This window comes from Garra rufa, chromosome 2 (genome assembly GCF_049309525.1).
Source record: "Garra rufa chromosome 2, GarRuf1.0, whole genome shotgun sequence".
Lineage (NCBI taxonomy): Eukaryota > Metazoa > Chordata > Actinopteri > Cypriniformes > Cyprinidae > Garra > Garra rufa.
The window spans coordinates 71,201,137-71,215,361 of NC_133362.1; the positions used below are offsets into that span (position 1 = coordinate 71,201,137).

Genomic DNA, 14,225 nt, shown 5'->3' on the forward strand with positions numbered 1-14,225 from the left:
ACATAAACTATCTGCAAAGTTGTGACGCCGACAGTGCACTATAAATGAAGTTTTTGTCTAACAAAAAAAAGAGTCGGCTCACATTCGCCTAAACGAGTCGTCAGCAATTCGAATCTTTTTTCTGTAACGGCCACACGTCACGAGCTACACATTTGCATAATGTCCGCCCACGTTCAATTTCGCGAACAACTTGCCCGCCCACAAACAGTGGGCCTACCATTTTCACGTGGATTAACGTTACATCATGTCAAGAAGACGCCCTGCGCTGTGAGAGTGAATTTGTTTTATATGCCCTTCCGAAAGATGAAACTACCAAGAATGAGTGGTTAACATTGATTTTTTTCAACACCTCAGCAGTCCAATGCCAATCTTGTGTTGTGTTCGCGTCATTTTACTGATGACTGTTTTTCCAATCTTGGGGAGTAACCTTACAACGCGAGATTCACCAAACGCTTGGTTTTAAAAAATGGATCAGTGCCCAGTTTATTTGGACCGGCTTGGTCCTCTGAACTTCTACCTGTAAGTATGATTAATGATTGATGATTGCATTTTCTAGCGATCGTTCAAAATACGTCTTTGTGTACGTTATGGTGTGTAACAACCCCGCACATGTGTTGGTAAGCGGCTAACTTGTGTTTCTGTAGTTCTGTTGTTCAGCTGTGAGTGCAATGTAGTCTAAAAATTGTGGTTGATGCAGCTTGACTGTCTGTCTGCCTTATTAGTTTAAGTAATGATAATGATAAACGATGGCTTAACGCAGTGTTATGGGTTGTACGTTACAGTGTTGAAGTTCACAACGTAGAGGTGTGCCCGGTTCGCTTACAAAAGCAAATTGCAAGCACTTTCCACAGTTGTAATATGACACCCACTGAGAAACGTCCTGCTCCAGTCGTGCTTTCGAAACAGTTTCTTGTCGATGTGCCACTTCAACCGTTTCATCGTCAGACTCCGGCTCGAATTGATAGGGTAAAATCGAGGCTATCTTTTTTATGCATTAACAGGTCTCCGCAGCTGTCATTCAGTTATGCCAATGGGCGTTTCGTTTTGCGCTGAAGCGGTAGACCAATCCAAAAGGACTGCACCATCTGACCAATCACAGCGGTGAGGGCTCACTGTAAGGAGGGGTTTAGAGAGACTGATTCTTCGAACTGCTTCACACGAGTCGTTTACGAATCATTTAGAAACGGGGTAAAATTAAATCTAATTTTTGAGAAAACTAAAGTGTTTTTTGAACTTGCATACATGTAAACCTCTTTTAAGAGACTATTACAACAATATTAACTACCTTTAACATGGCATAATAGGGGCACTTTAAGAGTAAAAATGATAAAAAAGTACTTAGATGTGGGGAACAATGCGGCATGAAAAAGAACAATGGGATATTTTTTAAATAAGTGTAGTAATTTTAATCTGGGAGATAGTATTTTATGGATGAGGACCAAAAATTGGATGATAGAAGGGATGCCGGAATTTTATAAAGAATTGTTGAGAGCATGGGGCAAAATTTTAACCAATGTACATTATAACCTTCAAGGAAGAGAAAGCATTTTAAATCAGCCTTTGTTCCTAAACAACCGCATTTTAAACCAGGGTAAAGAGATATTTTTTAAGAAATGGTGGGAGGTGGGAATTACTAAGGTGAGGGATGTGTTGTATGAATTCAAAGAAGGTTTTTTACCAGAACAATTCATAGTAGATGCAATGCAAGAAGCAAAAGAAGATTTTAACAGGCATGAAATTAGAACCAAGTATGAAGTGCTCAGGACTGCTATACCTAAAGAATGGATAAGGAGAATAGAGAATATGGAAGAAGAGGAACAAGAGAAAGATATATATGTGAGAGTGGGAGAAAATCTGTATGGTTTGAAAGAATGTACTGTCAAAAATTTTTATTGTTTTTTTAGAGATGTTGTTTTTAAGAAACCTGTTGCAAATGAATATTGGTGTAAGAAATTTAGCAATGTAGAGGAAAAAAGTATTTGGGGAAACATAAATGGCAAACTAGTACAGGCTAAATTGGAGAACTTGGAGTATTTTATACGACACAAAGTGGTTTTTACTGATGTTATTTTAAACAAGATCGGAATGGAAGAAAGTCCTGTATGCAAAGTGTGTAAACAGGGGGATGAAAATTTCTTACACTTGTTTTTCTATTGTAGTAAATTAGAAGATTTTAAGAACAAATGTGAGAATATGATTTTAAATTTAAGAGGAAAGGGGAATGAAAACTTTGAATGGTTGAGAATTTTTATGTTGGGAATTGAAAAGCAATGTAAAAACAAGAAATGTATAAATTTACTGGTGATGTTAATGAAGAGTGCAATATGGGAAAGAAGGTTGATGGCAAAGAAAGAAAATTATGTAATGGATGTGTGGTATGTTTTTAAAAGGAAACTTGAGAAATATATACAGTGTTTGTTTTATTATTTCAAAACTGAAGAAAAGCTTGATGTTTTTTCTAAAACTTTTACACACGGGGTCTTAAAGCTCTTGACGGATACGGGACTGGAGATGTCTTTCCGATCTCGTCTGATCTCGGAAGCTAAGCAGCGTCTGGCCTGGTTAGTACTTGGATGGGAGACCGCCTGGGAATACCAGGTGCTGTAAGCTTTTGCCTTTTCTTCACTATTTATATAATATGCTGGCTTTTACGGAGGCTGATCTTTAAATAGCCCACTTTTTGGAGCAGCCCTCGCTTATGGCCATACCGCGCTGAGAGTGCCCCATCTCGTCTGATCTCGGAAGCTAAGCAGCGACGGGCCTGGTTAGTACTTGGATGGAAGACCGCCTGGGAATACCAGGTGCTGTAAGCTTTTGCCTTTTCTTCACTATTTATATAATATGCTGGCTTTTACGGAGGCTGATCTTTAAATAGCCCACTTTTTGGAGCAGCCCTCGCTTATGGCCTTACCGCCATACTTGCTTTTTTTTCTTTAAAATGGATGGATTAATGGATAATGACACAGGACCGGCTGGAGGAACACGAATGGTACATGACACTGGACTGGGCGGAGAGACATGCATGGCAAACAACACTGGACTGGACTATCAACAACGAGCAGGATACAGGAAAAAACAAGACGCAAGAGACAACCCAAGTGGAAAGAAATATTTGAAGGAGGCAACACTGATTGTGAATGTGGAACATGTAAATGAGGTGAGAGCTGTGGATATTATTAAAGCAGTGACGGACAAGTGTGGAAATGGAAAAATTCTAGCGTTAAGGCCAAGACAAGGAAAAGAGTTCGAATTAACAATGGAAAAGGAGGAATCGTGTGAGGATTTAATCGATGGACTGACAATTAAAGGGGTGAACTGTGAAATAAAAAAACTGCAAAATAGAGATTACGTTGTTTCCTTCATGCACCTGCCCGTCTACCTGGACGACACTGAAATTATTAGAAAATTGGAAGGATGGGGAGTTAAACCTCTTTCAAAAATTAAAAGAAGATGCTACCCGGGCACTGAAATAGAGGATGGAACAAGGTTCCTAAAGGTAAGGTTCCCTAAAGAAGTAGCATCATTGCCTTACAGCACGAGGCTGGAAACGGCAGAAGGGTTGCAGTATTTTAGGGTGATGCACAGCCACCAGGTGAAGACCTGTAGACTGTGCATGAGCCCAGACCACCTGCTAAAAGAGTGCCCTGAGTTTACATGAAAGGGGACATTTTGCAAGAGACTGTAACGCAGTCAGGTGCCCGGAGTGTCAGCAAATTTTAAATAAGTGTGAGTGTTGGATGGAGGACGAGGAAGGAGGCACGGAAAGTCAGGTGGACGGACAGGTGCGTGAAGGAAACAACGAGGAGGACGGAGAAACTTGCGAAACACAAGAGGAAGGATTACAACAAAAAGAAACAGAAGGAGCAACAGGCAACCGAGAGGAAGGAGAAGAAGAAAAAGGGAATGATGAACTTAAGGAACATGCAACACAACAAGACACCCACTGGACAGAAATGGAAACATTGGACACTTCTAAAAGTTTTCTGGACGACGTAGAGAGAGATGGACAAAGAATGGGAAATCAAAACAAAGAAACAGACAATGGAGAGCAAGCAAAGATGGACAACATGGGAAAGGACAGAGAGGGGAGAGGACTAATTAGAAGGAGAGCCTTAAAGGTAAAACCAAATGTGGAAAATGCAAGAAAAAAAATCATGACAAATGTAAACAGATATGAAGTGTTAAGTGGGCTGGAGGGAGAAGATGGTGTATAATGTTTTCTAGGTATTTGTTTTTATTTCTTTTAATGGTTTTAAGTTGTGTTACTTTTAATGCGAGGGGATTGATGGGCATGAGAAAATTTGAAAGACTGAAAGAAAAATGCAAAGGAGAAGTTGTTATCGCTTTGCAAGAAACAAACTGGAAAGAGAGTGTGATGATGGACTATAAAAAGAAATGGGAAGGAGATATTTTATGTAACAATGGGGATGGAAGGCTTGGAAGAGGTGTAGCGTTTTTAATGAGGAAAGATGTGTTTAATGCAAGCAAAGTAGTGTATAAAGATAAGATAGGGAAATGTATGGTATTAGAAGTAAATTATGAAGGACGTGAAATTATTTTAGCGAATGTACATGCACCAGTGGAAGAGAAGGAAAAGAAAGAGTTTTTTTAATGTTTTAAGAAACATTGTAAAGAAGTATAAAAAAATAATTATGATGGGGGATTTTAACACAGTTTTTAGTAAACAAGATATGGCTGAAGGAATGGTTTTTAAAACAGATACAGGAAGAAAAGAATTAAAAGCATTAATGGATGAAAACAATATGATAGATGTGTGGAGAGAAAGAAATGAAAAGAAAAAAGAATTTTCTAGAAGACAAATAGTAGGGCAGTTTGTATGCCAAACTAGAATGGACTTTGTTTTATGTACAAGAAATGTGGAGAATTTTATAGAAAATATTAAGTACAAAGAAACAAGTTTTAGCGATCATAAGATTTTATCTTTTAAGTTGGACTGGAGTCAAATGCAAAGAGGTCCTGGAGTATGGATTTTAAATACACAGATTTTAAAGAATGAAGATTATGTTTTAAAAGTGAAAGAAATTATAGAAAAAGAAAAGGAAAATGGAATGTATGAAGAGGATAAGAGAATATGGTGGGAGAGTGTAAAGTTTTTAATCAAAAAATTCTCAATCAGGTATTGTAGTTCTATTCAGAAATGCAAAAGATCCAAAGAAAGAGGAATAAAGGAAAGTTTGGAAATGGAATTGAATAAAGAATTTAAAGACATACAAAAGATAAAGGAAATGGAGGGGAAACTGAAAGAAATAGAAGAAAAGGAATATGAGGGGGCGAGGTTAAGAAGCAAAGCAAAATATGTGGTGGAGGGAGAAAAATGTACAAAGTTCTTTTTTGATCTGGAAAAAAAGAGAGGGAAAGCTGAAACGATAAAAGAAATAAGAGGGGAAAATGGGGAAATTGTAGAAGGGAATGAAAAGATTTTAAAAGAAATAAAGAATTTTTATGAGGATCTGTTTAGTGCAAGGGGGGTGGAAGAGGAGGAAAAAAAGGAACTGTTGAATCAGATAAAAGCAAAAGTAAGTGAGGAACATAAAAAAGAATGTGACCAAGAAATCATGGAAGACGAGATTGAAAGAGCAATAAATCAACTGAATAAAAAAAAAGTCCAGGAATAGATGGTTTGGGAACTGAATTTTATGTCTGTTTTAAAGAAGTTTTAACAAAGATTTTAAATGAGGTTTTTAAAGAAATTTTTGAAAAGGAAGAGATTAATGAAAGAACAAGGATGGGGTTAATGAAATTGATATATAAAAGGAAAGGAGAAAAAGTAGATCTAAAAAACTACAGACCAATCACGATGTTGAATACAGATCTTAAGATTTTAGCGAAGGTTTTAGCAAACAGATTAAAGGAAGTAATGCCAAGTATAATTAAAACAAACCAAGCATATGGAGTCAAAGGAAGAGATATAGCCGACATAACAATGAGTATAAGGGACACGATATGGTACATGAAAGAAAAAAATGAAGAAGGATATATAATTAGTTTGGATTTTGAAAAAGCTTTTGATAGGGTTGAGCACGGGTATTTATTTGAGGTTTTAAGGAGTTTTGGGTTCGGGGAAAATTTTATTAAATGGATTGAGATTTTATATAAGGGTGCACTAACAAAGATAAAATGTAATGGGTTTTTAACAGAGTGTTTTAAAATAACAAGGTCAATAAGACAGGGTTGTCCACTCTCAGCATTATTGTACTCACTTGTTTCTGAACCCTTGGGACTGGCTATAAAACAGAATGAAAGATTAATAGGGATAGAAATTGAGGGAAATAAGGCTGAGGGGAAAGTTTTTCAATATGCTGATGACACAACAATAATTGTAAAGGGAAAAGAGAGTGTTAAAGAAGTTATGAAGTTGGTAAAAGAATATTGTAGTGGGTCTGGAAGTAAAGTAAATGAGGAGAAAACGGTATATATGAGATTTGGTAAAGCTATGGTTTTAATGGATTGTTTTAATTTTAAGGAAGTGGAAGAAATGAGGATTTTAGGAGTTGTAATGGGAAAGAATGAGAGGAAAGTAAGAGATGAAATGTGGGAGCAACTAGTAACAGATATAGAGAGAAGATTACATTTTTGGAAATTGAGAACTTTAAACTTGAAGGGGAAGGTTTTAATATTGAATGTTTTAATGGTTTCTAAACTTTGGTATGTTTTATATGTTTCTGAAATACCTTTATGGACAGAACGGAGGTTGAAGAAATGTTTTCTTGACTTTTTATGGGAGGGGAAACCAGCAAGGATTGCACATAATACGATTTTAGGGGCGATAGAGAAGGGGGGCTTAGGTTTAATGGATGTGGAACAGCGAAAAAATGCGTTGAGAGTAAAAATTGTTAAGAAATACCTGCAACAAGATAACAAAACTGAGTGGAAAAAAACAATGAAATACTTTTTAAACAAATGTGGGGATTTTAACATGGGGGACGGAATATTATGGATGAAAACAAAAATTTGGATGACGGAAGGATTACCCGAATTTTATAGAGAAATTTTTAGTGCCTGGGGGAATTTTTTAACGAAAATCGAGTACAATCCGCATGGAAGAGAAAACATTTTAAATCAACCTCTGTTCTTAAATAACAACATTTTAAAACAAGAGAAAGCAATATTTTTTAAAAAATGGATGGATGTGGGGATAACAAGAGTGAGAGATGTTTTGTATGAATTTAAAGAGGGCTTTTTACTGATACAATATATTGTGGATGCGATGGAGGAAGCAAAAGAAGAATACAGTAAACAAGAAATAACAAATAAATATGAAATTATTAAAAATGCAATACCCAAAGAGTGGATTAAAAGAATAGAGAGTATGGAAAGAGAGCAAACAGAGGGAAATATTTTTGTGAAACTGGGGGGAAAAATGTATGATTTTAAAGAATGTACTGTAAAAATGTTTTATTGTGTTTTTAAAGAGCCGATTGTAAATAAGTACTGGGTGGAAAAATTCAAGGATCTAAAAGGAGAATGTATATGGAGAAACATGAGGGGGAGGTGTGTTGAAACAAAGTTAGGATGTTTGGAATATTTTATAAGGCATAAAGTGGTTTTTACTGAGTCTGTTTTAAACAAGGTGGGAATGGAACAAAATCCAATGTGTAAAGTGTGTCATGAAAAAGAAGAGGGGATTTTACATTTGTTTTTATATTGTAAAGAATTGGAGGATTTTCTAAGGAAATGTAAATGTTTAATTAAAGATGTGAGCGAAGGTTGGGATGAAAGTGTAATGGAATGGAAAAGAGTAGTGATGTTTGGTTGGGAAAAGAAGGGTCAACACAAAAAGTTTATAAATCTGTGTATAATGTTAATGAAAAGCGCAATTTGAGAAAGAAGAATTGTGGCCAAAAAAGAAAAAATGGTGTTAGAGGTTTGGACTGTTTTTAAAAGGAAAATAGAAGTATATGTAGAACAATTATATGTGTATTTTAAAAGTGAAAATATGCTGAAAGCTTTTTATGATGTTTTTACACCAACAGTTTGTAATGTTTTAGATAATTTCATGTGCAAATTGCCAGGAAGAGAAAGAGCTTTCTAAATCTTAAGTATAAAAGGCATGATTTTAAACAAAAAATACGAGATGAGTAGATTATATTTTATCTTTTTTTAATTTTTTTTTTCTTTTCTTTCGTCTTTGTGTGGACAACTATATTGTATTGTTGATGTTTCTATTGGTTGAAAATTCATCTTACTGTTAATGTGTTCCTTTTGCTTTGTTGATGATAATGTGATGTATTTTTTCATGTTTATTTCTTTTATGTCGTGAGACTTCTAATGTGAAGCACACATTGGAAAATTTGTATTATGAAATTTTTTTAATAAAAAAAAAAAAAAAAAAGAGCGCCCGATCTCGTCTGATCGCGGAAGCTAAGCAGCGTCGGGCCTGGTTAGTATTTGGATGGGAGACCGCCTGGGAATACCAGGTGCTGTAAGCTTTTGCCTTTTCTTCACTGTTTATATAATATGCTGGCTTTTACGGAGGCTGATCTTTAAATAGCCCACTTTTTGGAGCAGCCCTCGCTTATGGCCTTACCGCGCTGAGAGCGCCCGATCTCTTCTGATCTCGGAAGCTAAGCAGCGTCGGGCCTGTTTAGTACTTGGATGGGAGACCGCCTGGGAATACCAGGTGCTGTAAGCTTTTCCCTTTTCTTCACTATTTATATAATATGCTGGCTTTTAGAAAGACGTGTTTTACCGCTCTATTTATTACAATCATTTAAATGTATTATAGAGTTTTAAGTGTTTTACATGTTTTTTTAGGCCATTTTATTACTCTTAACATTTTAAATGTATGTGTCTTTAATAAATGGATGGTTGGCCTGTCATGTGACTAGACACATGACAGGAAGCAGGAAGTACAACTGTATAAGAGAGCAGCATGACAAACAAAGGACAGTCACCAAACTGTTGGATTGAGGAGTTGCTAATTTTAGAGCTCACCTTTCCATTCACCACCTGGAAACTTTGGATTACACTTTCTGTGGATTGTATATACACTGGTGGACACTCACATTGGACTTATCAACACACTGGGGTTCTTGGAGTGTTTTTAGGGTATGGACAAATGAACTGTATTCTTTTAACAGAGTTGACCTGTTTTTAGGGTATGGACAAATGAACTGTATTCTTTTAAAAGAGTTTACCTAGTTTTATCGTGTTGTTTTAAAGTCTTTTATGTGAACCTAGTAAATACACCAAATCTATTTAAACCAATTTTCTTTTATGTCTCATTCTTTTAACCACTAGTCATCTCTCACAGTTAAATCTGACCCCATTTTAGTCTTGTAACTCGGCTGATAAGGCCGATTGTTACACTTTTATGGGAGACCGCCTGGGAATACCAGGTGCTGTAAGCTTTTGCCTTTTATTCACTATTTATATAATATGCTGGCTTTTACGAAGGCTGATCTTTAAATAGCCCACTTTTTGGAGCAGCCCTCGCTTATGGCCATACCGTGCTGAGAGCGCCCGATCTCTTCTGATCTCGGAAGCTAAGCAGCGTCGGGCCTGGTTAGTACTTGGATGGGAGACCGCCTGGGAATACCAGGTGCTGTAAGCTTTTGCCTTTTCTTCACTATTTATATAAAATGCTGGCTTTTACGGAGGCTGATCTTTAAATAGCCCACTTTTTGAAGCAGCCCTCGCTTATGGCCATACCGCCACCTGAGAGCGCTAGAGAGCTACAGGAAGTGAGTTGGCTGCAGTTGGGAGAGGAAGGCTCTCCTTCATTTTGTGTTAATTTTTGTTTTGTTTCTGGCGTTATAAGTGTTATTTGTAAAGTCTTTACATTTTCTTTTTCTAATTTTTTCCTCCCTACAGCATATGCTGTTGGGGGGGAACGTTTTATTTTTGTTTTTGTGTGTGTTTAAGCACATTTGTTTTTTCGTTTGTTTGTTTTCGTTTGGGTGCATAATGGCGGACGGACGCACGGTAACAGACATGGATACGGCTGGAGGAACGCGAGAGGTTGACGGACACGGATCTGAAATAAGACGACGACACGGGAATACAATGGATGGTCATAAAAGGATTAACAGGACAAAGATGGATTATTTAAAAGAAGCTACAGTGAGTGTGGATATTTCAAATGTGAACGTGAGGGCGGAGGACATCATAAAAGCAGTGACGGAAAGGATTGGAAAAGGAAACATTTTAGCGGTAAGACCAAAGCAAAACAAAGAATATGAAGTGACTGTAGGAAACGTGGAAGACGTGGAGGCATTGGTGGAAGGATTAAAAATCAAGGACACGATGCGTGAAGTTAAAAGGCTCCAAAATAGAGACTATGTTGTTTCGTTCATGCACCTGCCTGTTTATATAGACGATCGAGAGATTTTAGAAAAATTGGAAGGGTGGGGAGTTACCCCTATTTCGGGCATCAAAAGACGAGTGTATCCGGGCACGACCATTGAAGATGGAACGAGATTTATTAAGTCTCGTTTTCCTAAGGAGGTTGCCTCTCTCCCATATAGCACAAAGCTAGATACAGCTGAAGGGTTTCAGTATTTCAGGGTGATGCACAGCCATCAGATTAAAACCTGTCGGCTGTGTATGAGCCCTGAACATATCATGAAAGACTGCCCTGACTTTAAGTGCTATAAATGTGAGGAGAGAGGACATTTTGCGAGAGAGTGTAACGCGCTGAGATGCCCGGATTGCCAAAAAGTTTTAACTAAATGTGAATGCTGGTTTGAGCAAGACGTGACTCATATGAACGGGCAGGTGCATGAACGAGACAACGCGTCGGTGGGGGAAGATGACGCTGTGCCAGAACGGAGTGAGGAGGGAGAGGAAATAAACGAAAGTTACGGAGAGCCGATAGAGATGGAAAAACCAAGCGATGATAATTTACAAGGGGTGACAGAGATTGAAGATAAAAGAACTACTGATGGGAACACAGAGAGTATGATGGAGGAAAAAGAAAACAATGAACAGTTAAAGGAGATCCAAAATAAAGAGATGTCACAGGCTTGCCGAATTGTTGCCCTATTCCTACGTGCCACCCCGGCTTTGAGAAAAAGTTGTTCACGAAATGAAATCCGAACTAGCCAATAATCAGCAACTTACCCGGTTAAAACCGCGTCTCAGTTTCATTGTTAATCTCATGATTTTTTCATTTCTGTAGCTTGACAGACCGGCGATAGGCTGTTTTTCCTTGAGATAACGGTTACAATGCAAGACCACGCTGGTTTTTTCAAATGCGTGGCGTGAGTATTTTTGGAATCTTTTTTTTTACCCGGACAAGGCTTCCGCTGACCAGTTCCCACGAAAATGAAATCCGAACTAGCCAATAATCAGCAACTTACCCGGTTAAAACCGCGTCTCAGTTTCATTGTTAATCTCATGATTTTTTCATTTCTGTACCTTGACAGAATGGCGATAAGCTGTTTTTCCTTGAGATAACGGTCACAATGCAAGACCACACTTGTTTTTTCGAATGCGTGGCGTGAGTATTTTTGGAATCTTTTTTTTTACCCGGACAAGGCTTCCACTGACCAGTTCCCATATGGTCTACCGCCAGGATTCCTGGTTTTCACCTAGGTGGCCCGGGTTCGACTCCCGGTATTGGAAGGTGGGCTCCTCTGTGCTTCCCTCTACGAAAAAGGGCCACACGTCTTCTTGCGTCGAAAGCCGTTTTTTGGCCAGCAGTCGAGCTGCAGAAACCTAATAGGCCGAGGTTGTGACCCCACAGACCTGCGCCTTCGATAGCTCAGCTGGTAGAGCGGAGGATTGTAGGAGGAGCGTTGGCAATCCTTAGGTCGCTGGTTCGACTCCGGCTCGAAGGAGGTTGTTTTTCACGTGCCCACCTTTTTTGGGGGGGGGCGGCCTTCTGAAAGCGGCCAACAGAGCTTGATTTCACAGTCCGCCATTGGGGGGGGGGGCAAAAGAGCTTTCCCTGACCGGGAATTGAACACGGGCCGCGGCGGTGAGAGCGCCGAATCCTAACCACTAGACCACCAAGGAAGAGCCGATCTAATGCTGGCCTGCTAATAACATGAGAACAAGCAGACAGCAATACAGGCTTCTGTCACGTCGAAAACCAACGAGTCGGGCTGCAAGCACGAGGATCCCCAGGCGGTGGGCCAGTGGCGCAATGGATAACGCGTCTGACTACGGATCAGAAGATTCTAGGTTCGACTCCTGGCTGGCTCGCTCTCTGATTTTTGCGTAATGCAGTTTGGTTTTGATGTCACAGGCTTGCCGAATTGTTGCCCTATTCCTACGTGCCACCCGGGCTTTGAGAAAAAGTTGGACACGAAATGAAATCCGAACTAGCCAATAATCAGCAACTTACCAGGTTAAAACCGCGTCTCAGTTTCATTGTTAATCTCATGATTTTTTCATTTCTGTACCTTGACAGACCGGCGATAGGCTGTTTTTCCTTGAAGTAACGGTTACAATGCAAGACCACGCTTGTTTTTTCAAATGCGTGGCGTGAGTATTTTTGGAATCTTTTTTTTTACCCGGACAAGGCTTCCGCTGACCAGTTCCCATATGGTCTAGCGGTCAGGATTTCTGGTTTTCACCCAGAAGGCCGGGGTTCGACTCCCGGCATGGGAAGGCGGGCTCCTCTTTGCTACCGGTCAGGATTCCTGGTTTTCACCCAGGCGGCCTGGGTTCGACTCCCGGTATGGGAAGGCGGGCTCCTCTTTGCTACCATTCAGGAGATAACGGTTACAATGCAAGACCACGCTTGTTTTTTCGAATGCGTGGCGTGAGTATTTTTGGAATCTTTTTTTTTACCCGGACAAGGCTTCCGCTGACCAGTTCCCACGAAATGAAATCCGAACTAGCCAATAATCAACAACTTACCCGGTTAAAACCGCGTCTCAGTTTCATTGTTAATCTCATGATTTTTTCATTTCTGTACCTTGACAGACGGGCGATAGGCTGTTTTTCCTTGAGATAACGGTCACAATGCAAGACCACACTTGTTTTTTCGAATGCGTGGCGTGAGTATTTTTGGAATCTTTTTTTTTACCCGGACAAGGCTTCCACTGACCAGTTCCCATATGGTCTACCACCAGGATTCCTGGTTTTCACCTAGGTGGCCCGGGTTCGACTCCTGGTATTGAAAGGTGGGCTCCTCTGTGCTTCCCTCTACGAAAAAGGGCCGCACGTCTTCCTGCGTCGAAAGCCGTTTTTTGGCCAGCAGTCGAGCTGCAGAAACCTAATAGGCTGAGGTTGTGACCCCACAGACCTGTGCCTTCGATAGCTCAGCTGGTAGAGCAGAGGACTGTAGGTAGGAGCGTTGGCAATCCTTAGGTCGCTGGTTCAACTCTGCCTCGAAGGAGGTTGTTTTTCACGTGCCCACCTTTTTTGGGGGGGCCGGCCTTCTGAAAGCGGTCAACAGAGCTTGATTTCACAGTCCGCCATTGGGGGGGAGGGGGGCAAAAGAGAGTTCCCTGACCGGAAATCGAACCTGGGCCGCGGCGGTGATAGCGCCGAATCCTAACCACTAGACCACCAAGGAAGAGCCGGTCTAATGCTGGCCTGCTAATAACATGAGAACAAGCAGACAGCAATACAGGCTTCTGTCACGTCGAAAACCAACAAGTCGGGCAGCAAGCACGAGGATACCCAGGCGGTGGGCCAGTGGCGCAATGGATAACGCGTCTGACTACGGATCAGAAAACTCTAGGTTCGACTCCTGGCTGGCTCGCTCTCTGATTTTTGCGTAATGCAGTTTGGTTTTGATGTCACAGGCTTGCCGAATTGTTGCCCTATTCCTACGTGCCACCCGGGCTTTGAGAAAAAGTTGGACACGAAATGAAATCCGAACTAGCCAGTAATCAGCAACTTACCCGGTTAAAACCGGGTAAGTATTTTTGGAATCTTTTTTTTTACCCGGACAAGGCTTCCGCTGACCAGTTTCATTGTTAATCTCATGATTTTTTCATTTCTGTACCTTGACAGACGGGCGATAGGCTGTTTTTCCTTGAGATAACGGTCACAATGCAAGACCACACTTGTTTTTTCGAATGCGTGGCGTGAGTATTTTTGGAATCTTTTTTTTTTACCCGGACAAGGCTTCCGCTGACCAGTTCCCACGAAATGAAATCCGAACTAGCCAATAATCAGCAACTTACCCGGTTAAAACCACGTCTCAGTTTCATTGTTAATCTCATGATTTTTTCATTTCTGTACCTTGACAGACGGGCGATAGGCTGTTTTTCCTTGAGATAACGGTCACAATGCTAGACCACACT

General features: G+C 39.9%; 1 protein-coding gene and 7 non-coding genes across 8 annotated transcripts in view; 7 read left to right on the plus strand and 1 right to left on the minus strand.

The window, feature by feature from the left end:
* The window catches only part of LOC141326076 (uncharacterized), a 214,985-nt gene that overhangs the window by 47,367 nt on the left and 153,393 nt on the right, over positions 1–14,225 (plus strand). The window lies entirely within an intron of this gene.
* On the plus strand, positions 2,695–2,813 carry LOC141326903 (5S ribosomal RNA). Its single transcript, XR_012354247.1, has one exon. It is a non-coding gene; the product is annotated as a 5S ribosomal RNA (ribosomal RNA).
* On the plus strand, positions 8,535–8,653 carry LOC141326813 (5S ribosomal RNA). Its single transcript, XR_012354160.1, has one exon. It is a non-coding gene; the product is annotated as a 5S ribosomal RNA (ribosomal RNA).
* LOC141326658 (5S ribosomal RNA) lies at positions 9,456–9,574 on the plus strand. The gene has a single exon (XR_012354013.1). It is a non-coding gene; the product is annotated as a 5S ribosomal RNA (ribosomal RNA).
* On the plus strand, positions 12,096–12,168 carry trnar-acg (transfer RNA arginine (anticodon ACG)). The gene has a single exon. It is a non-coding gene; the product is annotated as a tRNA-Arg (tRNA).
* trnae-uuc (transfer RNA glutamic acid (anticodon UUC)) lies at positions 12,505–12,576 on the plus strand. The gene has a single exon. It is a non-coding gene; the product is annotated as a tRNA-Glu (tRNA).
* Positions 13,418–13,489, minus strand: trnad-auc (transfer RNA aspartic acid (anticodon AUC)). Its single transcript has one exon. It is a non-coding gene; the product is annotated as a tRNA-Asp (tRNA).
* Positions 13,606–13,678, plus strand: trnar-acg (transfer RNA arginine (anticodon ACG)). Its single transcript has one exon. It is a non-coding gene; the product is annotated as a tRNA-Arg (tRNA).